This window comes from Armigeres subalbatus, chromosome 2, assembly GCF_024139115.2.
Source record: "Armigeres subalbatus isolate Guangzhou_Male chromosome 2, GZ_Asu_2, whole genome shotgun sequence".
NCBI classification, from domain to species: domain Eukaryota; kingdom Metazoa; phylum Arthropoda; class Insecta; order Diptera; family Culicidae; genus Armigeres; species Armigeres subalbatus.
Genome location: NC_085140.1, coordinates 2378490 through 2404267, shown reverse-complemented (window position 1 = coordinate 2404267; position 25778 = coordinate 2378490). Strand labels below are relative to the sequence as shown.

The 25778-nt window shown below is 38.4% G+C and overlaps 1 protein-coding gene and 1 long non-coding RNA gene across 4 annotated transcripts in view; one reads left to right on the top strand and one right to left on the bottom strand.

Moving 5' to 3' along the window:
- The window catches only part of LOC134217460 (heme transporter FLVCR2), a 176718-nt gene that overhangs the window by 134361 nt on the left and 16579 nt on the right, over nucleotides 1-25778 (bottom strand). The window contains exon 1 of one of the 3 annotated variants that reach the window (XM_062696226.1): nucleotides 14054-14782. The exons of 1 other annotated variant lie outside the window; for it this stretch is intronic. The gene's annotated coding sequence lies outside the window, so the exon portion shown is untranslated. Of the gene's footprint in view, nucleotides 1-14053; nucleotides 14783-25778 lie in introns of those variants that run through there. One more of the 3 variants, XM_062696229.1, reaches the window with a different exon arrangement.
- LOC134217462 (uncharacterized) lies at nucleotides 14928-24479 on the top strand. The gene is made up of 2 exons (XR_009981047.1): nucleotides 14928-15172; nucleotides 23292-24479. It is a non-coding gene; the product is annotated as an uncharacterized LOC134217462 (long non-coding RNA).

Sequence of the window (25778 nt, the reverse complement as noted above, 5' to 3'; positions counted from 1 at the left end):
ATATTCGAATATCCGCAACAGTCGATATTTTGGACGTTTTTCTTTGCATGTCGTTTTAGTTCTAGAGTCAAAACTAAGTTTGTTAACTGTACGGATTTTGTAATTTTTTTCAGAAATTTCTTTGGAACTTCCTACAGGAAGTCCTTAGGATATTTAATTCTTTAGTGAACTATATAAAATTGATGCAGGAATAATTCCGGAAAGAATTCGAATTTGGAGAAATTTCTGAAAGAATTTTCGAAGAAATTTTCAAAGGTATTTGAGTGATAAACTTATTATCAATTAAAAAAAGTTCGTTTTTGAACATATAGCCTTTGCGTACACTTTAAATACGAGAAAGGCAAAAAACACTTGAACAACGGTTTAAAAAAAAATGAAGGAATTTACAAACAAAATTTCCGAAGATTTCCCAAAAGAATTTCTTAAAAGATTCCCGAAAGAATTCTTAAAGGAGTTTTAAAAGAAAGGTCTACAGGGATTTCTGGAAGATTTGCTAAAGGAATATCGGGAGGAATGTTCAAATGGATTCCTATAGGAAATTTGGAAAGAATTCCTGAAAAAAATTCTAAACAAATTCCAGAGGGCAATTTCGAAAGAATACCAAAAATATCTTTCTAGAGTTTTCAAAGAATTTTTTTGAGGAATTACTGGAAGGTTTACTATTAGAAATTCCTAATAGAAAATCCTGAAGGAATTTCTAAAAAAAATCCTTAATCAAATTCCAAAGGTTTTAAAGGGATTTTTGAATGTATTCCTAAAACAGTGTCCGATTTTTTAAAACAGTGAGGATTTTTTATTTATAAGAATTCTAAGGAATTCTTAAAGGAATTTTCGAAGCAGTCCCTTAAGTTATTTCCAAGGAAATTCTTGAACAGACTTTTGTAGATATTTCGGAAAGAGTTTCCAAAGGTACGCGTTTTTACGCGTTTACGCAAGATTTCGAGGAAGGGCTTGATACCTACCTTTTAAAAAGGAGATCAAGGGATCTCTCCCTGTCTCTTTTCATACTAGATATCTTCGTCAATAATCTCTTTGCAATTCAAATTCTAATTGATGGCCAGATAAATGTAGAATTGCCTACATCAAGCTGCCTGTTACTTAGTACCAGTCAGGGTTGTTAATCGATAAATTATCGTCATTAAGTTCACACCAACTTCGATAACGATAACGCTTTTACGATAATGCTTCGTTGGTGATAAAGTGAGCGTTGAATTAACGTTATCGTTATCGATTATTCGTTGATTTATCGATAATTATCGAGTTAACTGTAACATGTACTATAGTTCAAAATACAAATATTCACAAGTTGGATTTGCAATATCTATTTAAAAAATATTGTATCGCCTTACAATATTTAGAAACGCCTTTAAATCCTGGAATTAAATTGGGATTCAAGGAGGTCACCGAATTGACCAAATCATTTTTATTCAATCATTAAAGTTCTTACAAAGCCGCAGTTGTTCATATTAGAGAATCTGAGAGCATTTTGAATGTCTACCCATACTTGTTTAATCTAGCATGTTTAGAAGATCCGGAGCACCCAGTTAAATGAATATTTTATGACTCAAAGACTAAACTGCTTAGTCCAACTAAATCATATTGAATAGGTGACGAGGCTAGTCTACCAAACTGTTGAGAGAATGTTTACTCGTTACTGGTGCTGCCTGGAATGCACCGCAACAGATCACTGCATCAAATAAATTTCTAGTACTTGAATCCCAATATATTGCCGAGGGGTTCCGATTCCAGGTGAATATTCTTGCTTATACGATAAGGATTAGCAAGGGAAAGTCATTATGCTCTCTCATTAAAAGCGTATTTGTATTTAAGTGTCACTGTCTCAAAGAATTAAGTCCGCCTGGGTACTGCAAATTTTTGCGATCTTCTTATTGGAACATATATGCTGCATAGTGAAAAAAAACTCCAAACCACCAACAGAGCACCTCACTTCTCATCGTTTCGTAGAATAGCAGGCATTAAGCAATATATTTAGAGTGCCCCGCTTCAATCAAAATTAACTCTCATCAACCAGCTGTAAAAAATTTATTTCATTCTCGGCTTCTGTCAAAATTTTACACCAACTTCATTCGCGTAATCTAGTAACCCCATTATCGCTAAATTATCGAGTTAACTTACGTTAATTTATCGAACTCCGATAATAATTCAGTTGATTCATCGTTATCGTAGCAACCGATAACGTTGATCACAATCAACTTTATCGGCGATAACGATAAATTAACGATTAACAACTCTGGTACCAGTAAATAAATGTAAAGGTAGGTATTTCATTTTCACTCTTGGATGCTATACACGGTCGTTATTCTCATGGTTGGTTTCATACAGGTACGAATGTGTGAGGCTGTTGGGCGGTTAGTTGGAAAGAATAACAAAAATAATGCTCATCAAAGAGGCGCATTGAGACAAACGGTTTCAAAGAGAGCTGCTCCTCATTTTTCCGCAACGAAGAGCATCTTTAGTTGGCTTTGGGACAGAATGTCGAAAGACAAAAGGTCGAAGGATAAAAGGTCGAAGGACAAAAGGTCGAAGGGACAAAAGGTCGAAGGCACAAAAGGTCGAAAGGACAAAAGGTCGACGGGACAAAAGGTCGACGGGACAAAAGGTCGACGGGACAAAAGGTCGAGGGGATAAAACGTCGACGGGACAAAAGGTCGAAGGGACAAAAAGTCGAATGGACAAAATTTAAAAATCTATAATTCTCTATACATGAAAAATTTTTTTTTTCCAATTTCGTTTATTTGGTAGGCTCAGGCGTGTATAACACTTTACGGAGCCACGTTTCTTTGAGATATGTACAATCGACATAATCTTATTATTAAATTAGTAAGAGAGGAAAAAAGCAAACGTACTCGTGGTGACTCGAGGTTAGGTTTACAATGTTTAAGGATGGACGGGGATTAGGATTCGGGAATCAGGGAATCATCATAATCAAGGAATTTCAGCAGCTCATCCGGTCATTTGGCGTCAGGGGACGATGTGGTGTGTCGTCGTGCTCGAAGAATGGTTCGAATGGGAGCATCTTCCCGACGGCCAGAGCTACGGCGCTCTACAGGACAGACAGACAGAGACAAAACAAAAAAAAACTTTGAAGAAAAGAAAAAAAACAAAAGTATTAGACTTTTATGTCAGAGGAACAAAGAAAACTATAAATGGCTTGCATATAGACCACATCACGATCCCCCAAAACACCTCTTATCTCCTGGAAGGGTTGTTTACCTCGGGCCACTAGGGTATCCAATAATTGCTCTCTGGAGACGTCGTTTTCCGAGCAGAACCAAACTACGTGATCGATGTCATCATAACCGGCTCCGCACCTACATAAGTTGCTATCGACAAGGTTTATTCTGTACAGATGTGCGTTTAGTGAATAGTGATTAGACATAAGTCTCGACATCACGCGAATGAAGCCTCGACTTAAGTCCTCACCTCTGAACCACGCTCGCCCAGAAACTTTTGGAACTATAGAAAATAGCCACCGTCCAAGTTCGTTGTGTGTCCAATTTCTTTGCCAACTTTGAAGAGTACTCTGACGGACTAATGGGAAAAACTCGTTGCTCGAGAATTGTCTATCATAAACCTCACCTTCCTGTGCGCCCACCTTTGCCAGCGAGTCTGCCTTCTCATTGCCGTAGATTGAGCAGTGAGAAGGGACCCAAACAAAGGTAATCTTGAATGATCTTTTCGACCAAAACACGCATCTGCTCTCTTATGTTTGTAAGAAAGTAAGATGCGTGCTTAACAGGTTTCATCGACCAGGAGTGCCTCGATAGAACTAAGACTATCCGAGAAGATGAAATAATGGTCTACGGGCTGATTGGAAATTATCCCCAAAGCGAAGTTAATTGCTGCCAGCTCAGCAACATAAACCGAACACGGTTCCTGAAGAAGTTTTCGGAAGGTGGTTGAATTTACATTGAAGACACCGAAGCCAGTGGATCCGTTGATGCGAGAACCATCAGTGAAATATCTGTTGTTGCAATTGACATGTTCATATTTTTTCTGAAAAAGGAGGGAATAGATATTTGTCGAAGATGATCTGGTATTCCTTGAATAGCATGTTTCATGGACAGATCGTATACAATTGAGGAACTGTCGTTGGTGAAGTGAACTCGAGGTGGATTATAACACGGAAGACAAAGATCTGAAGAAATGTAGTTGAGATAGACTCTAAGGAATCTTGAACGACAAGTCAGTTCAAGCATTTTATCGAAGTTATCTAAGACAAGTGTGTTACTTGTTCCACATTTGACGAGTATTCTAAGTGAGAGCTCCCAGTAACGGTGCTTTAAAGGAGTGACTCCAGCAAGCACCTCCAGGCTCATGTTATGCGTTGAATGCATACAGCCAAGGGCAATACGCAAACAACGATATTGAATTCGTTCCAATTTGATCAGGTGGCAATCAGCTGCTGAGAGGAAGCAGAAGGAGCCGTACTCTAAAACAGAGAGAATAGTCGTTCTATAGAGTTTGATGAGGTCTTCCGGGTGAGCACCCAACATGTTCCGGAGATAGAACGTAGAAAGTGGATCCGTCTCCGGCATTTCTCTATCAAATACTCAATATGAAGTCTCCAGGTGCATTTAGAATCAAACATGACCCCAAGGTATTTAGAAGATAAAGATTGGTTGATGTCATCATTCAACAGCTTTAGTTTCAGTTGAGCAGGGTACCGCTTCTTAGTAAACACAACCAACTGAGTTTTTGCGGTGAAAACTCGATCCCCAAATGTCTGGCCCAAACAGTCAGATTATCTAGGGTACTTTGCAATGGTCCTTGCAAGACAGCTGCACTTGGACCTCTTAGAGAGACCACGGCATCATCTGCAAGTTGTCTGAGCGTGCATTGTCCTTCCAAACAATTGTCAATATCTTTAACATAGAAATTATAAAGCAAGGGACTTAAACACGAACCTTGGGGAAGACCTATGTAGCTATTTCTGGAAGTTGTCAGAGTGCCGAGTGTAAAATTCATTTGTTTTTCTGACAACAAATTGTACAAGAAATTATTCAAAATAACGGGCAATCCATTACTATGCAGATTGTCTGACAGCACTTTTATGGAAACTGAATCAAAAGCGCCCTTAATATCCAAGAATACTGAAGCCAATTGCTCCTTGTGCGCAAAGGCCAGCTGTATATCTGAAGAGAGCAACGCTAGACAATCATTTGTTCCTTTACCTTTACGAAATCCAAACTGAGTATTTGAGAGTAATGCATTTTGTTCAACCCAATGGTCGATTCTTGAAAGGATCATTTTTTCCAATAATTTTCTCATGCATGAAAGCATGGCAATCGGTCGGTAGGAATTGTAATCAGACGCTGGTTTCCCAGGCTTTTGAATAGCTATTACTTTGACCTGTTGCCATTCTGGTGGTACGATGTTGTACTCCATGAAACAGTTGTACAGGTCAAGTAACCGTCTTTTTGCGATATCTGGGAGATTTTTAAGAAGATTGAATTTGATGTTATCGCATCCCGGAGCAGAGTTATTCGATGAAAGAAGAGACATAGAAAGTTCCAGCATTGAGAATGGCCCATCCAAAGAACCGGGATCAGTGACTGATTCTCGAAATAGCTGTTCTGCTGGTACGGAATCTGGACAGACCTTTCTGCGAAATTGAATATCCATCGGTTGGAGTATTCTTCACTCTCGTTGGTGGAAATGCGGTTCCGCATGTTGCGGGCCGTTTTCCAAAGTGTTGTCATTGAGGTTTCTCGCGATAGTCCCTCGACAAAACGTCGCCAGTAGCTACGTTTTTTAGCCTTGAGAAGATTTTTGAGCTTTCTTTCAAGCCTCAAATACTCTTCAAAAGCTCGGACCTTCCGTGTTTACGAAAGGCCTTGAAGGCATCAGATTTCTCAGAATACAACTTAGTACATTCTATCATCCCATCCAGGAGTGGCTGGTCTTCTTATGACAGATGTACTTGGAACGCGTCGTTTCTGAGCTTCCAGTGCGCTTTTATGAATCAATTCGGTAAGAAATCGATACTCATCCAGTGGCGGAAGAATATCAGTTGATTCAATACCAATTTTTACCGCCGATGCAAATTTTTGCCAGTCAATGTTCTTCGTGAGATCGAAAGGAACATTAACTGGCTCAGATTCTTGATAGCCACTTTTAATGGTGGTGGCTATCGGCATATGGTCACTACCGTGGGGATCTTGGATAACCTTCCACGTGCAATCTAACGATAGTGAATTAGAACATAAAGACAGATCAATACGGCTTTGTTGACCATTTGGTCCTATTCGAGTTACTTCACCAGTGTTCAAAATATTCAAATTGAAATCGTCACACAAATCATAGAAAATAGGCGCTCTATAATCGTCATACGTTTCGCCCCATCCAATACCATGTGCGTTCATATCACCCAATATCAATACTGGAGATGATAGGAGGGAGACTGCGCTCCAAAAATGTCGACGATTAATAGAGGCATTTGGAGGAATGTACACTGAAGCTATGCAAAGATCTTTATTCTTCACATTTACTTGGCATGCGACGATTTCTAAGCCGGGAACAGTCGGAATGGGAATTCTGTAGAAGGAGTAGCAATTTTTGATCCCCAAAAGAACGCCACCATAATGATCATCCCGATCTTGGCGACTACTGTTAAAATCGTGGACGTTGATTTCATCTTCAGAAGAAAGCCATGTTTCACAGAGAGCAAATACATCACAATCAGAATTGCGAATCAAAAACTTGAACACGTCAATTTATTTTTAGACTATGACAGTTCCACTGCAGCACAGTGATTGTATCTTGTATGGCCGTATTATCCATCGAAAGATACAATTTCTTCAAGAATGGCCCATGAAACAGTCAATTGCTTCAGATAACTTTCTACTGTTGGAATAAAGAGGTCAATGATTGGCCTCAATGAATCCGGAATATTGAAAAGATTCAAAAAGCGGTCCACGAGGTCCTTAAAGGATATCAATCCTCGCTTGGACGAGATTCTCTTTTCGGAAGTGCGAGTAGCATTTTCCTTTTCATTGATAATCCTAGCCGGATGTTTCTTAGGAACATCGGTTTTAGGCAATGGCGGGAATGTCTTAGAGCAGCAGGGATCTGCAGTGAAGACTGGTTGCTTCAGGATTTTAAATAATCCCCATTACCTTGAGATTTTGCCAAGCCTTTATGGATGACTTTTGTTTTCTTTCGGCGCGATCCCGGGGAAGACGGTTGCTTCCTCTTTTCGGGCGCGTGTACCTCCGAAGAATCATCCATGTCGGCTGCGTCAGAGTCCGATTCATCAATGGAGATGGAATCATAATAGTCACTTACTTGAACGGCAGCTGAAAAAGCAGTCTTAGCGGTGGCAGTGGCGGATGTGTCTTGCGCTTTAACCATTTCCGCATAAGACTGCTTGGAGCGCTGTACCAACGAGCGCTTCACTTTTTGGGTGCGTCTTTTGTACACCGGGCAATCTTGCAAACCATGGGCAGGATCCAAACCACAATAAGCACATTTTGTGGCTTGTTGCTGGCAGGTATCCTCCCGATGTCTTTGGAAACATTTACCACAAAGTGGTTTGTTGTCACAAAACTCGGCAGTGTGACCTAATTGTTTGCAGTTGGTACAATTAAATACCCTTGGTACAAACAAACGCACCGGAAACAACATATTCTCGATATCTACATATTTTGGGAGCATCGAACCGGCGAACGTCACCCGAAGCGAGCCTGACTTAGCATATACCTTTTACCATCTACTGTGGTTGCTGAATGCAATTCCTTGCAGTCCAGGATATCCACGGTAGATTGCAGAAGCATTCTTTAAGCGACCTTTCCCTGCAAGCACATCCTTGCAAGTTAAGCTCGCTGCGTTGATCACACCTTCTATTTCGACCTCCCGCGAGCGGACATAAACTAAATATTCAATGTTGTACGCCCTGTCGCCAGCAATTTCATTCGCCACCTGGTATGTAGGTGCGGTGATGCGTAGCTTGTTTCTGTTGATTTGATTGAATTCAAGCTTCGTAAAACGACGCGTCAAGTCTCGTTTGATGCCGAGAAAATCTAGGCTTTTCGCTTTCTGCCGAAAGTAAACAACCCAAGGGCCAGGCGAAGATGCCTGGTAAAACCGTGTGCGAACCTCTTTTGGTGGCTCACCACCTCCCATAGTCTCTGCTTCCATTCTCACCCCGAGAGGTGGAAGGACAATTCTGTCTTATACTAACTTAAAACTATTAGCGAATCAGAAAAAAAATAAGAAAAAAAACTAATTCAATTGATTTCAATCAGTCCCGCTCCAAAAGGGAGAACAATAAAACAAAATCTGCCACTTATCTGTGCTGCTGCTGTAGGTAGCAGCAGAAACAATAACCTGCTTTACTGGCGTCGCCAGAAGCAGCTACTTCGCTCGCCGACAGTGATCGCCTTGGATCCGTAGGTAGGCACCACACAATAGACTCGCACTACCGAACAACACCCGCGATGAGACACAGTACACGTCTGGCTCGTTCGAACTATCGGCACGGAATGAATACATGAAAATACTAAATATACGACAAGTTTGAAAACGTGTTTCTGAAAAAAATCTAGCTTATTACATTTCCACAGATTTCTCCTTCTTTATTTCATGGGCAGTTCTTTAACCAATTTACAGTTAATATTCAGCAGCCAGGGCGAGCATTGTATAATTTTGATTAATACTCGGGACGAGAACTGAAAAATTAATACTTGTTAGACCCTGCTTTTGTAACACGTATCGCTTCGAGTGCAAGTTTGAGTGAAATACGTTGGTTTTGGTATCTTTGATTCAGTGTCGTATAATTAATTATTTCGCCAACGCGACTTCCTATACATTCCTATACATTACATTCCGATGTCGATCATGGACAATCAGAAGATTGGTAGTCTCTTGTATAAATGTGTACCAAATTCATTTTCCACTCATCATCATGTATTAGATGAGAATGTTATTGGTTTTAATTCAACGTGACGTTGTTATTGGTTTTAAATAAAAAATAAACACTGAAGCATGTACACAAAGACTGGCCTTAAGCCGTACATAACAGTTTACATTATGCACATTATTCGGTGATTCAACCGTACGAATCATTTGAATTAACACTCAAACATGCGTGATGTTTTATTTTGTATAACATTAACGAAAAAATCTCTCTCATGGTACACAGCATGAACGATCATGCATTGGTGTTCCAGGATATAATCATGATTGTTCATATGCAAGCACTCGGAGTATTCGAGAGACGGGTGCTTAGGACCACCTTTGGCGATGTACAAAATACGGTGTGTGGCGGCGAAGAATGAACCACGAGCTAGCTCAGCTCTATGACGAACCCAGTATCCAGAAGGTAGCCGGAAGGGTACGATGGGCAGGGCATGTTGCAAGAATTCCAGACAACTACCCTGCAAAGATGGTGTTCGCTTCCGATCCGGCAGGTACGAGACGGCGTGGAGCACAGCGAGCGAGGTGGGCAGACCAAGTGTAAACGACTTGGCGAGCGTGGGGCGCATTCGAGGATGAAGAGATGCGGCTTCAAACCGTGAGTTAACGTCGTTGCCGACCGGACTTTGTGGAATTCCATCGACGTTCCCATCGGTGTCAGCATTTTGGAGTTGGCAACATTGAGGCGCATCAGCAGAACCAGGCGAACGATATCGAGGGCGATCATCGAACCTGTACCTACCGAGCCAGTGCAGACTCAGCATACTTGTATTGTAGTTAAGTTGAGGATAATAAATCAGTTGGTTGTGAACAGTAAAGGTAATTAGACGTTTAAGTTTTTTTTAAAAAAGAACTCCGTGTTCTCGAATTATTAACTCGTGTATTGTGGCGTCAAATTGTTGATTCAGTGGTTTCTGTTTAGATGTAAACTAAATAAATGAATGAATATGCTTATGCATATTGCAATTGGTGGTAGAGTTTTGTGTAGAAATTATAGGTTGTGGGTTCAAGTCAAGATTGGACCATCGTTCTCACGAAAAGTCTGTAGGTCAGCTATCTGAATCGCTCATAAAGGTGTCTTATATTATATTTTCCTTGTGCTGAATTTGTTGAAAACATGGGCCAACCTGACCCTTATTTGGCCAAGTGTCACTCCCGATGACGGTACTTACATCATAGTTTTCCTTTGTATTGTTCTCAATACTATGGCTTTTCAATTTCAACCAATTTTGTAATTTCGACCTTTTGTCCCTTCGACCTTTTGTCCTTTCGACATTTTGTCCCGTCGACCTTTTGTCCATTCGACCTTTTGTCCAGTCGACCTTTTGTCCTTCGACTTTTTGTCTTTCGACCTTTTGTCCTTCGACCTTTTGTCATAGATTCCTTTTGTTTTATGTTTTGATCATAACCGTGATACCATGTTGCTCATTTTTGATGAACTTTTTGAACTCATTGTGCGAGTAAACGCCAAGCCTGGTCTTGGGGTAGGATATTGTGTTAGTTATAAAGGATATTCAATCTTTGTTCACAGCGGCGGCGTGTAACCTAAAATGCGACCATACGTGCTCTAGTAAATTAATTTCTCGGCCGCACAAAGCAGAACAAACTATTCCGAATGATCGCGTGATCGTTCTGCGCCCTTCTCGAAATTCAAATAAGCACTAATTAATTCATTTACCAGCCGTTCAAAGCACATTATTTCGGATGATCACGCGATCGTTCTGCGTACTTCTTGAAAACACGAACACGCACTTGAATTAGAGAAACCCCAAAGCATATACAGTGGAAATAGCTTTCTAGTCCCAATAATATGGATTTGGTTAATTGGTGAGCTGTGCATATTTGTGGTTCCTCGGTCAATCACGACAAGCAACTACGATACGTACTGTTAATTAAGCTAAGCTAACTGTTATCAGGTCAAAAATGGTTCGACCAAAAATGTAGTTTGGCCGAAAGCGACATACAGTTGAAAAAAAAAAACATTCGGGCGAACTGGTACTTTGACCCTAGAAATTATTTGCCCTAACAGGTATTTGGGGCCCTTCTTAGCCGTGCGGTAAGACGCGCGGCTACAAAGCAAGACCATACTGAGGGTGGCTGGGTTCGATTCCCGGTGCCAGTCTAGGCAATTTTTGGATTGGAAATTGTCTCGACTTCCCTGGGCATAAAAGTATCATCGTGATAACCTCATGATATACGAATGCAAAAATGATATCCTGGCTTAGAAACCTCGCAGTTAATAACTGTGGAAGTGTTTAATGAACACTAAGCTGCGAGGCGGCTCTGTCCCAGTGTGGGGATGTAATGCCAATAAGAAGAAGTACAGGTATTTGACTGAAAATGCTGTTCAGCCGAAAAAGTCGTTTGACCAAATAGATCATTTGCCCAAAAATGCAATTAGGTAAGAATGGTTATTTTGCAGAAAGAGCCAATTTGGCCCAAAAATGTTGCGAAAAGTGTCGTTCAGCTGAATTGATCATTTTGCCAAAAAGTCGTTTAACTGAATAGGTCATTTGGCAGAAAATGACGTTTAGCTGAAAGGTTTGTTTTGCAGAAAGGATATTTTTGATATCTTCGGTCTAACATTTTTTTCGGCCAAATTACCAGTTCGGCCGAATGTCTCTTTCGGCTATATGTTGCTTTCGGCCAAACTAAATTTATGGACAAACTATTTTCGACGTGATGACAGTTTCGAATATACGTTCAATTCGTCTTTATGGGATTTGGTTAGATGACTTTTGGTTTAAAGGCCAGTATCGACTTGAAAAGTAGAGTGGTTACGAAATTTCGTTCAATGGTCGTTTAACAAAAAGGCAATTTCGGCGTAAATGTCATTTGGCCAAACGGGTGGATATTTTTTACCATATTATCCGTTCGATAATTGACATTTGAACGTATCGTTGGGCCAAATGACGTTTTCTGCCAAATGGCCCATTCCGTCAAACGACCATGTCGGATAACGACATTTTCAGGCTGATGACAACCTGTTAGGGAAAACGACTTTTTCGGATATTCTGCAAAAATTCCTGTTTTGACGTTGGTCATGCCAAACTAGCCGTTATAATTATTCTAAACTGAGCAAGCCAACGTTAAAATACCCGTTCTACCAGCCGCACTCTTCTACAATTATGAAGAATTTTCTGTGTAAATTTCGATAAATACGCAACAGAAACTCAACAGGAACTTTCCGTGGACATTCGGAACATTTTCCTGTAGACATTTTGAACAATTTCTCGTGAAATTTCGTGAATTTCCAAAAAGCTTCTGTAATTCTAAAGAATTCTCGAAACTTCAAAGAAGTTCCTGTGGAAAATCCGAAAATAATTTCCAAATAAATATTTTGGAATAACTTAAAGAATTTTCTGGAGTAGCTGATCAATTTTTCAGGCAAAGTTCGAACGATTCTTCCGTTGATATCTTGAAATATCCCGAAAAAAGCTAAAACATCTTGAAGAAACGCAATAAAAAAATCACCACGCCGATTCACGCCGCCAACTAAAATGACTTTCACGAATGTTCCATTTAAAAAATAATAATTTGAAAAAATATAAAATTTCCATAAAGAAATCAACATTGCCTACAAATTCTACAAAACACTACGAAAAATTCTTTTCACAAAAATATCAATAAACAGCGATGATAAAATAATGCCTACGGAAATTTTCATAAAAAAGCAATTTCCAAGAGTTTTTTTTTTAATGGAAAAAATATTTATTTCGAGTAAAAATAGCTATTCAGTACTTCTTCTTCTTCTTCTTCTTCTTCTTCTTATTGGCATTACATCCCCACACTGGGACAGAGCTGCCTCGCAGCTTAGTGTTCATTAAGCACTTCCACGGTTATTAACTGTGAGATTTCTAAGCCAGGTTACCATTTTTGCATTCGTATATCATGAGGCTAACACGATGATACTTTTATGCCCAGGAAAGTCGAGACAATTTCCAATCCGAAAATTGCCTAGACCGGCACCGGGAATCGAACCCAGCCACCCTCAGCATGGTCTTGCTTTGTAGCCACGCGTCTTACCGCACGGCTAAGGAGGGCCCCAGTACTTATTTTTAATTATTTAAGATATTAAAAAAGTCACTGAGAAATTTTACTTTTTTTTATGGAAAACTCTTTTTTATAAATTCAATTATTGTGTTTGAAATTATTTATATATTTTTGGGGTTTGAAAAATTCTTTCCGCATTTTTCAGAAAAAAAAAATGTTTGGCGTTCACTCTGATTTCTTCATTGGTGATTTCCTTACTTTCTATAGAAAATTTCTAATATTTTAGGAATATTTTTTTATTTTAGTCGCACATTTATCGCCAACTCCTTTTATACTTTCGATTCAGTAATGAAATATAATTTCCCAATGTATTCACAACTATGACGACTAGTGACCCAAAATATGCAATTCTTGGATACTTATTCAACGAACGTATGTGAGTTTGTAAACAAAGATTCAAACGTTGATTTCTCTAATCTGATAGAACTCCCACGCAAACAATCACCATAGATAGGTAGGGGCAGGCTTCGGCTACCTGTTCGTAGTATTGGTTTGCGTGGGAGTGCCATCAGATTGGACAAATCGACGTGTGAATCTTTGTATACAAAACCACATACGTCCTTTTGAGTAAGTACCCGAGAATTTTCATGAGTTTTCACCAAATATTATTTGAATAAATTCGACAAAATTAATCTTGGTTTTATCCATATGAAATTTATTTTGCAGTAGAATCGTAAAATTATTTTGTCATGTGTATTTGTTAACATGAGACAATTTTTTTATTTTCCCCAGCAATGGATTGTGTTGGGTTAGAACTTTTAGACTGCATCTGTTTATATGCAGTAAGAATCTCTTAAAAGAACTTCAAACTTATTTTGGAAAAATATAACAAACTAGCAGCAGCCCATTACGCCCTTCATTCACTCAAATGGTATACGAATAAAAACAAACCACATAAACCGACATTACCTTCTGTGTCGTAACAAAGCGCCAAACTAGTTGCGTCTACGATAGAAACGACAAGCATACAAGACGAGCTGCCGATTGCAGTGATTCGTTACAATAGAAACACATTGCAAAGAAGAACCGGTTGACGAACGATCACACTGGTTTCAAAGCTTACCTTTTGGGATTCCCGCTCGGTCCACCTTGAACAATGATGCGTTACAACGTGATGATAATCACTAGATGCCGATCGGTTCACTCATAAAACCATTTAGGATTTATGGCTTCACACTAAATGGTCGTTCTTCGACGTTATCAGTACACAACTAGCTATCGTAGTAAATCCGGTATCACTCACGCTCCGGCAAAGCGGGGCTCTTCAAAATAATCACTCAAAATGCGATTAACTGTCAATAAACCTGTGTTCAACACAAACACAACCCTTTAATGCGACATCACTGTCCAGATATGGAACTCAGCTCACCTTATCAGCCTGATATAAATTTCATTGACGCTAATCTTGAACAATTTGAATTCACAATACTTAAAATGTTGCCATCCAAGTATTAACTGGGCTCAAAGGAACACTGCAGCGAATGTGTGCGTCCTCTTCAGTAAACCACTCCCACACTCGGTTCCCTGGCCGATACGCGGCTCAGTTTGATTGCTGCAAACGCGTCGTACGTTGTCGAACCACTTTTCTAGTCACAATCACGCCACAGTAAAGCAAAGGTAGACCCACCGACCGACACCACCAAGCGCGGTATTATTGCGGAAAAACACGTGCAACTCTATTGACGGTTGGAACGCGAATGACGACCGACTAGTTCTAGTGCGATGAGAATATCCTGTTCGGATGCTGTATCTATCGGCAAGAAGAACCGCCTACACGTGTAGCGAGGACGCGTCCAAACTCCAGCAAGGTGCACGAGCGAATGTTTGGATCGACCTTATCACCAGCAGTGCTTCCAGATTAGTTCAGCAGAATCCATGATACCAGTTAGCGAGAATTCCGCACTCACTCTCACGTGGATTGTTGCTCAAATCAATATGACATCAGATGATGCTCTGTTTATTGCTTGGGGTACCAGTCAGTGTTTTGCAAACATTCAGGAGGGTTACGACGCACCGGGACTCGAAGCTAGGCGATTTTTATTTTACCGTTCCCCTCATTGGAATGCAGACCGTGTACAGATTGGCACATTCAGCGTAGTTGATTGCCCCTGAATTATACTAAACGGGAAGCATGTGGCTGTCAAAGCTGCCTGAAAGTATGCACAACGTGAGAAGTCAGAAGGTGTCTAAATATGCATACAAATTCTTCGTTCTATCAGATTGTATAGCTTGACTATCGTGTGAATATCTTCAGCTGATTTGGTGTGATGTTTACTGAATACTGTTGATATCAAATGTTGGTGTATAACACAGAATAGTTTTTAAGAAATAATACCCACATAGAAGGACGCTTCGATCACATGGTCCACGGCTGGTTTGTAACTTGAAACCATGCGCATTGCCCGTGTCCAGCATCTCTCGCGTGATGCTGTCAGTAAGGATTCTCAGATAGGTGTGATACAGAGAGAGTTCTCTTCCCATGGCATCACGACTATCGCCGAGGCAATGTATCCTTTGTCTTCGGCTCTGCTCTTTCAGCCTTTGAAAAACCCAGTTCCCATTCACGAACCTCAACACTGTTTATGTTGGAGCTTACTCCATGAGCAAGGAAATGGTTTTATTCACATTCTTCTTGCGTGACCAGCATCTCATAAAATCACGTGCTTTCCAAGAATATAATAAAGGTATGCGATATTCCGTTTAGCTTCGTTTTATATTGAAGGGAAAAAGATTTCTGCGTAAATCAAGAAACATCTTGTTACTTTTAAAAGTGGACATTACGGTAAAAACCTATTTTTTAATAAATAAAATCAATGAAATTCTTAATCACTTAATGCAAACTTCACTTATTTTACAGTCAACATAGGGAATTTGTAAAGCATATAATTTTTGGCTATTTTTCACAGCATGTTTTTTTACATCTGTATTTTTTTAAGGACTTTAAAGAAAGAATCATATCAATTTTGACGTAAAAATATTCTAACTTGAACAAGATTTTTTTTACATTGGTATTCCCAAAAAAAAAAGGGATTTCCACAAAACAATTACTGAAGTTACTTCGGAAAAAGCATTTTCAACGGAAACTCTAAGGAACTTTAAAAAAATATTGGGAAGTTCTTTGAAATTCTTTGGAATTTCCAAGTCATACACAGTATTGACCCGATTTTGTCACTCCCCGATTTTGTCTACCCCAGATTTTGTCACGTTTTCGACCCGATTTTATCACGTCCCGATTTTGTCACCCCAAAAAACTTTGAAAATTTTAGTCATTCTTTTTATTTTCGTAAATAATACCGCAAACAACGTTGATTTCCATGAAATAACTTTCACCGCCTGTAGTTCATTATGAAAGACTTCTGAGTACCTGGGAAGGATTCTGTAAGCATTTTCGACAAGAAATATCTGGTACCGTTCACGTATTTTGCCTTTCCAAGGCGTAAAATGGTTCATATTAGTGAAATGAATTAAAAAAATTAAAATAATTTTTTTTCGGTTTTGTCACATACCCTGTTTTATCACCCCAAAATTCACCAGGGGTGTTAAATTTGGGATATTACTGTATACAGATTTGGGATATACTGCAAACATTTTCGGAATATCCAGACCCCCCGTCCCCCCCTTTGACCACGTGGTTTTTTTCAAGTACAATTTTTAAAAAAAACCTTATGTAACTAAAACAACGGTTAATCCTATCAATTTTGAAGATGGATAATTTTAACTGATTCAAAATCAAACTAAACTCAGCATGGAAATTATAAATTTTCATGAATTCGAACATTTTGATTATGTTATCAAGTTGTAATGTGTATCAGGTATTAGTATATCTAGAACTCGCACACCTTCGATGCATCAGGAGGATACAAGAAAATGTCGACTCGCGAATATGTTATATAAATTTCGAGAAAAATTTGTAATGGTTTAGAAATGTTCCAAAATATCCCTATATTTTTTATTTTTTTAAATTTCTTTTTTGTTGATTTTAAAAAAAAATTGAAGTTCATCACTGAATATCCCTATATATTCCTAAGAGTATTTGGGACATTCCGTAGCTCCGGATATATTAAGATATTAACCTTAAGATATATTAACCTCAGCGAAGCATCTGAACTGAGCTGAAGGTTTTTCTAAGGGCATACAAGTTTTATTCAGAATCTCAAAACTATCTTCATTATGCCAAGATTCTATGATTCTAATCAGAACCGTAACACATTGTCCTTAATATTCTTTTGCCTGAAATATACAGTTTTGGCTTAAAATGCAAGTTTTCATTTTAAATCTACATCCTTTAATATCTTTGGGTTCCTTTTGGTATTCTGGAATTTATTTTTATATTCTGGTATTTAACCCTCTCAGGACGATTTTTTTACTTGGATTTAACGTACATATTTAGAGTTTTACAAACTAGTATGAAAAGAACTAAAAAGTCGTACTTTTTTTCGGGTGTCATAGGCCAAACTGCTCTGAAGTACATATCTCAAAAGTATCAAAAATCATGTAAAGAAACAAAATGTCCTAAGACATGATATTACGGAGTTTTGAAACGACCCGATCAATCAAGTCCTGAACGATATATCCGTGCATCGCTAAGCATCCAAGCAGGTCCATTGAGCCGATGCGATTTCATTTATTACTTTCACAAGCTACAATAGACCTTCTATGAGTCGATGTTCTAAGATACGATATCGACTGAAATGAAAACTCAGCCTAAAAAATCTTTAAAAACTTCCATCGCAATTAGGAAATTTCCAATAACGAAATCATGGTATTAGCAATAAAAAAATATTAAATTTTCTACAAATAATGCAAAATTTCCATAAACAATTAAGAACTTTCCACAAAACAAAAATAAATTAACACTTTTAAAATCAAAAATTACAAACATAAAAACAATGCTCATTATAGATTTTTTCATGAAAAGGTTTTTTGGTTAAAAAAATATTTATTTTGTGAAAAATTTTGTGATTGTTTATTGCTAATATTGATTTATTCATGAAAATTTTGTATTTTTTTCGTGGAACATTTTGATTTCTTTATGGAAAATTCTTATTTCACAATTGCAATTTTTGCTTTCACAAGTGCTAATTTATTATTGTTGAAATTTTTTTCGGAATTTACGCTGGAGATGTTTTGTTTTTTTTTCATTAACCATTTGTAGCAAAATTTCCAAGCAAAATTTTTCACAGAGAATGAATTATTGGCAGTGGCTGATTTGCTACTCGCCGCTATCACAGCAAGGCGCTATAGTATATGCGCAAAATAGCCAGCATGAGTTAACCACCAGGAATTTGTATGGCGAAAGACATCTAACGCGGGTTTTCTCAACAGTAGGAGCTTTTCACGAAAAACTATTTGGTACCAGTTATGCAGGAAGGTGTCCGCTACTACGCCTACCAAATATTTTTTCGATAAAAGTGCCTATTTTCGAAATATTAAACATTAGATGCCTTTCGCCATACTGATTTACCAAAGTTAACTCTTAGTGTGCCGCTGTAAGCACGCTCAAAGCAGGCGATTCATGATAATGATATGGAAATGCTAATATCATCTTCCAAACTTGGACGTACATGTTCATGATAGCATTAGAGGCGAAAGTATAGAATTGATAGTTCCGTTAGGATACGGCAGGCATGAAGAATGTTTTTATAGAAGTCGATTTGAAAGCGAGCGGAGGGCATATGAGCAAGTCAAACCACCTTCCTTTTGCCAGTGGAGATATATCAGCTTCCACACTGATATTCTTCCCTCCCCCTTCATACGGGAGCTTGGCAGAAGGAAGGTCGTGCGATATATGCCATCACAAATATTGCCCTCCGCTCGCTTTCAAATCGACTTCTATAAAAACATTCTTCATGCCTGCCGTATCCTAACGGAACTATCAATTCTATACTTTCGCCTCTAATGCTATCATGAACATGTACGTCCAAGTTTTGGAAGATGATATTACACAGATAAAAATATGTTGTGATTTTAAATGTATTTTTATGCACATATTTGGAGCATGCAAATAGACGTAACATTCAATCGATTTTACTATTCTTTTAAATCGAAATAAATTTAAACCGTGCTTGCTTGTAAAATTCAATCAAATTTAATTGAATTTCGAGTGTTAATTCGTTTGTTGGGACTAGCTGCAATTTTACACGTCGTTGAATTTTCAAAATTATTTGCTGTGTAGCATTTCCATATCATTGTAAATCGTTTAACTTCACGTAGAAGTAACACACACGAAATCATTAATTTAGAGGCGATTCATTGTTCAAAAATCCTTCGGAATGCCAGCACTTTATCAGGATTGTATGAAGTAAAGTCAAAGTTTTTACAGGAAATTTCTTTACTGGATTTTTCCTAAATATCCACAAGAAATTCTTTTGAAGTTTTTTCTTGGATTGTTGTAAAAACATGAACATTTTTCAAAAGTGTAGCTGCAGTCCGCTAATGCAAAAGTGTCGGCGGTGTGATGCCAAAAACCATCTGCGGCGGTGGCGTGGCGCGGCGGATTTAAAAAAAATATTTTCCCATTTTTCCTTTCCATTTTTCAGAAAAATATATTAAGCTCTTTAAGTGGAATGTATTAAACCGTCTAAGACGAATTAAGTACTGTCCATTTAATTCCACCAGTTAATTTTCGTTATCTTTGCAGATACATAGTCGAGTCAAGTACGAGACACTGAAGACGACCACACAGTTATGGTCGAAATACGTATCTGCAAAGATAACGAAAATTAACTGGTGGAATTAAATGGACAGTACTTAATTCGTCTTAGACGGTTTTTCCATTTTTTTTGTGGAAATTGAGACTGAATCGCAACCTGTTCTTTCGTTTATTTTTTTATGGACATGGGCTAAGGCAAAGATGGTCAAATAACGCAGATAGGGTAAGACGGTATAATATGCCCCCCCTAAGGCAACTCCTTGATAACTTTTTTCTTCTCAACCCAATTTATGCAAACTCTGTGTTATTTGGTAGTCCAGGAAGTCGCAAATGCATTGGCCGTAAGTAGTCATATAAAAATATTACAGATTACATGTAACAAAGCTTTTTTGAAAAGTCGTGAACAAATGAATTTCAAAAAGTGCCTGGGCAATACGCCCCACCTTAACCAAAGACGTTTCGTAGCCTTTCATTAGTATTTTATCAATCCCATAATAAAAAGGTTACAAATCCTTATGCGCTTGACATTAAAAAACCAACATAGGTCCATTCAAGCAGGTGTGAATTATATTTCAATATTTTCCATACAATTTGGAAGCAACTGCTGCAGGCTCGTTGCGCTTGTGTCCAGTTGGAAAGGGCATATCATCCTGCCTACACTGGGGTGTTTTGGCCAGTGAAACATGTTTTCGAAAATCGTAACATTTTTGAAGATGGAAGCAATTTTATATCATATTGACCACTGTGAAAAGTTATTTTGTTGTCCAACTGAGTGTTCCAATGCAAGTTTTGCGGACAGTATACTAGAGTCGCTTCAGAATGTTGCGCAAGCAAACATGAAAAGTTACATCAAAACTGTAACTTTTTGTATTTTGCTACTATTTTCACTGTGTAATACAAAAATTCTTCCACATTCACATAGTATGATGGGTTTACAAATACTTATAGGTACCAACTGATTTTTACCCTTAATAAGTTATAGTTTTAAAGAAACCAAAGGGGGGCGTTTTGGCCAGGTGGGGCGCATTATACCGTCTTACCCTATACATCGGCGTTGCGACCGACGCTGCGTTACCGGTTATTTTCAATGCACACCTACATCTTTTCAACGCTGAGTTGAAAAGACGCTACGTGGGCAGCGGTCCTAAGATGCGCTTCGCGTTTAATGATTTGTATTTTTACATCGCTATTGTTATTCGCCAGAAGCTTTTCGTATAAAAAAAAACCACGTGGTTCGAGAGCAACACCAATCCCCCCCCTCCCCATGTGGCTTATCGTGGTCATTTTCCAAACCCTCCCCTCCCCCCATATATGACCACGTGGTTTCTGGACGGCCCCTTATTGTGTTATCCTAAATTCAATAACAAAATTTGTTAGAAACTTAGTGCAGGATGTTGATAAAATATTTTAATTTATATCAAGAATAACACTACTTGAAACAAGAAGCTTTCCCATTTTGTTACAATTGTATCACAAAAATGACATTCTATTTTTTAAATTCATAACATGATCAGATACAAAATATATTATTAACTATGCAGTTGGCTAATTGTACAGGTCGTGATAGGTTTTGTAACCAACCCTCAAAAATTTTTGTTTTTGTCTGAACAAAATTATTTTTTAACAAGTTAAAACTGAGCCCATTATAGATTAGACTAGCTTTTCTTATATAAGGGTTGTGATATCTATGGCTTGGAGACTTTGCTGTATTAATTCGTTTACCTATTTTTTGGTTATTCGATGTTGAATAATTTTGAAATCATATTATTTGTTTACTATCAACAGACTAAATGTAGCCCCAATGATCAAATTCACTTATTCTAAATTACAATGTATAAACATTCAGCGAAACGAACAATCTATTAGCATAGGACGATTCAACAATATGCAAATGGGTTCATAAATCATTAAATTCATAACAATCATTTAGAAAATTGAACAATACAAAATAAAACCAATAGACTGATTTTTATGGCTCACAATAACTGGTTTTCTGCTGCACGAATTCTCTGAAGAGTAATTCCGTCGGCCACGTTGATTTCATAAGTCCCTTCTCCTTTAACTTCCAATTAACACCAATTATAAAGGAATCATATTGCAGGCTTTCAGAATTTATTCAATGCAAAATTAGCTTTATCACGTCGATTTGATTTGTCGAATGCAAACAGATCGACACTATTTCGCGCATTGCATCCTTCGAGCATCCGAGCTTTGCAATTCTCGTTAAAAATATATGAAAATATTATGATAAAATTTTGTTACAAAATATGAAAGATAATGGCTACTAAGAACACAGTTTGGCGAGTTTGATTCTCGGTCCGGTCTAGGATGTTTTCGGGTTTCGACTCCCTGGGCATAGTGTATCCACTTTACTTGCTACACAAGATACATACTCATGCAATGGCGGGCATATAAAAGCCCAAAATTTGCCTTAAAATGGCTCAAACACAAAAATATTATTTTTACTGCTTTAGACTTTCACCAGAATTTTCCTAACATCGGTTCAAGTATTCTTGACCAATGCACTATCGTTTGCAACCATAAACGAGGTAGGGCTTTAGGACCCAAATGTGTTCAGTTTTTGTTATACTCTACTAGTAGGGATTTCTTCGGAATTTCAAATGTATAAAATTGGGGGATCGCGATGCCATTTATATGTAGGCCATCTGCACTGTATTTGCTTGTCTGACATTGAAGTCTAATACTAAAGCCTGTACACGTTAAATTTCGGACACCCATCATCCAACGCGATTTTTTAACATTTTTACCAACCACTGAGACGAACTATTTACATGACAGCTCAACCTCTTCGCTTAACCGCTGCTTTCAGCATGTTTTAGCTCTCGTCCAAATTGATGAAATGGCGACAAATGAATTGAACATTATCTGACTGTCCGAAATTTAACGTGGACAGGCTTTAATTCTAATATGGGGAGTTTGCCCAGCGCCGAACACCTCCCATTGCCGGACACTTCTCAAAACGACACTTGCAGATGTCTATCCCTCCACCATATTATGCAGTACAAAAGGAAGTTTGGAAAGTTGTTTACCTTGGAACCTTAAATCTTAATGTTGTAAGCTTCGTACAAAATTTGAGATTGAAAAAAACTGCTCAAAACATTAACCGGTTTTTAAATAACGATCATGAGTTATAATGTAATTGTGATGTGGAATATATTTTAGAATTTCTTAGCTGTCACCCAAGTCCGGACAGTGTGATTTTTCATGTGAACAAATAGCCATTCTTTACACCTCTTTTGTTAAACTTACTTCAATTCAATTGAACCGTTTGTTTGAGAAACTGCATATGTAACATTTTTGGTCAAAATGAGATTTTTATATATCCTGAATCCTTGTCCGAAAATACGTATTTTGGCAAAAAATACGAAAAGAAATTTTTTTTTCAGGAATGTATGAAATTTTTTTCGTTTGTTTGAGAAATTATATACGTTCACGTTCTTTGAAGAGCAATTGTGGAGTACTGCTTACATTTTTTGCACTGAAAGTGCTCTATTGATCTGTATCGAAGAAATCGGAAGATTCGGAGCAAATTTGTTCAAAAACAGTTTTTTGTTGTTTTCTCGAAAAAGTGTAAAATGGACTTATGCAGTTTCTCAAACAAATGATTCAATTGTTTCTTCTTGCTAAGGTATCAGAAAGCCGCAAAAATAAGTAGAAGCATCCGCACTGATGAAACTACCCATGCAGCATCAATCATAGTAACCCATGAGTCAGTAGACAACATTTGACAGCTCTATCAGTCGAACTCTAAACGTGATGGCAAAACCAGTGAAGCAACTCCGTACAGAAGTATTCACGTTCAAAGAACGTCGTTCACCGCGTCGAAAACGGACATCGTGCGGCACTTTGTGGACACCGGATAGGCCCAGTCTGGCATTTACAACATCTTGGCAATCACTTGTCATAAGACGAGTTTGTACAATCCCATTTAATTCCAGCACTTAAGTGTACCTTGACAGATGCGTAATTCGACCTCAACAGTAAGGTCGTCTTCAGTGTCTCGTACTTGACTCGACTTCGTCGAGAAAAGCTCAAAATAGTTTTCTTAACATCTTGGCAATATTAGACAACAATCTGAGCATCGAAAGAAAGCCTGGTTCTAGACGGCCGATGACCCTGAGCGACAAGAAGCTCTAAAAAAAGCTGAAAATGAAGACCAAGGGAAGGTTGGCTACATTGCGGCGTGCGCTTGGCCAGGAGGTTGGTGCAAATTTATCAAAAGCAATTATCTGTCTGTTTATCACCATCCGAAAAAAGTCCATTTTTAATGTAAACGTTAGAAACTTCTGAACCGTGAAATTTTCCTCCAAAATTCATCATTGAAAATACATCGCCGAAAAACGTCTTCAAATATTCAAACACAGCTTGTATGAATCATCAATGATCATATTTTGTGTATATGGTATATCAGTAAACATAATCCTTATATGTCCGGCACTGCGGGATTTCTCTCTACTATTTTTTTTCTCTCTTTTCTTGAAGCTCTGGCACGACTCATAACTCGAGCACGACGCTACGCCACACCATTCATGACGACAAATACCCGGATCAGCAGCTGAAATATCTCAAAACCTAACTTCCAATCCCGTATGTCCTGAAATTACGCAATGTAACAAATGCAAATTTTCTAGGGAATTATCATTAGATTTTTTATTCCAACGGAAATTCTTCGGAATTTACATGGGAGATAATTTCAAATTTTACAGAATTCACGTAGCAAGTTCTCGATACACTAAATGAAAAATTCTTCAGAACATACACTGGAAATATTTTCCTATTTCTTTCGTAAATAAAATGCTTCACATTACAACGGGAATTTCCCTACATGGTTCATGGCAATCAATCCGAAATGTCCACTGGAAAGTCTCCGAAATTGGCATTGAAAATTCTTCGAACTCCTACAAGTTTCAACCGACGTGCAATCAAAGATGCAAAAAAGTGGTAGTGGCGGCATGATGTCAAAAACGTCGTCGGTGACGCACACTTCTAATCCTGACTGACAAATATTACGATCTCAAATTCGGATAAATTTATCAGCGTTCACCATCATAAAATTCAGTACAATCAAAGTTAATTGCCTATATTAATTATTATGTCTGAAAATTGATTTGTGCACAACATGTGAAAGATTTACTTCGGAAAATGTATTGGAGGGTAATCACTTCCTTCGGTGGTGTTTGATCCCACGAAACCAGTACGCTAGGCAGGTGCACCTTTAGTAGGGAAAGCATCTGTCTAGTGTTGGGGTGACATTGCGCACCTCGACTCAAAACGACCAAACCATGCAAACTGTCATACGGAAGAGCTGTCAAAAGGAGATGTGCAATGAGGCCCCTGGTTTCGTGGGATCAAACCCCATCGAAGGAAGTGGTTACCCTCCAATACATTTTTCGAACTAAATCTTTCACATGTTGTGCCCCGACCACTTATTCGATGGAAATGCTTGCCCGCATGCAAGTCCTTGTACTGTGGGAATCAATTAGGCAAATTAAAATGTTAATCCACTTCTGAATGTTCCAATTTTTATTTGATACCCGCTTAAGATTTATTACAAGACTATACTAAATGATGGAATGCAAATAGGAGCTATGAAGTCCAGTAGCAGTAACCATACCTATATTCAATGAGATTTGCCGAGAGCACTAAAAGTATGTTATCGCATACCCTTAGTGCTGCATGCTTTCAAGTAGGTGTCCGTTGTCGGTGGCCAGTTTCTAGGTTACTAGCAGTTATCTAGGTTGTTCGGGAAAAAAGTCGGCATGGTCAGGTTTTGCACGCTAGAACAGCCCATAAGATGTTCTTCTCTGCATCTACTGGACTTCGAATCATGGTATATGTGGAATCCCTGAAAGCAGAAGACCATCCGTAATCAAACGTCTTTGCTCGAGACTGCAACTGCGGAGACCCCTCCACTCATTTATCCATTCAATCCATGCGTACAATAGATAATGAATCCTTGCGATTATAGCTTTACGCTATTGCAGCCGTGTAATAGTATTCCACATTCATCAAAAAGTAGCTATCGTGGCTGTAGTTGAAATTCTACCAAACAACGAACGGAGGAAACATGCTATGAAAATGGTGTTGGGACCACCATTATCGCTGATCAAAATAT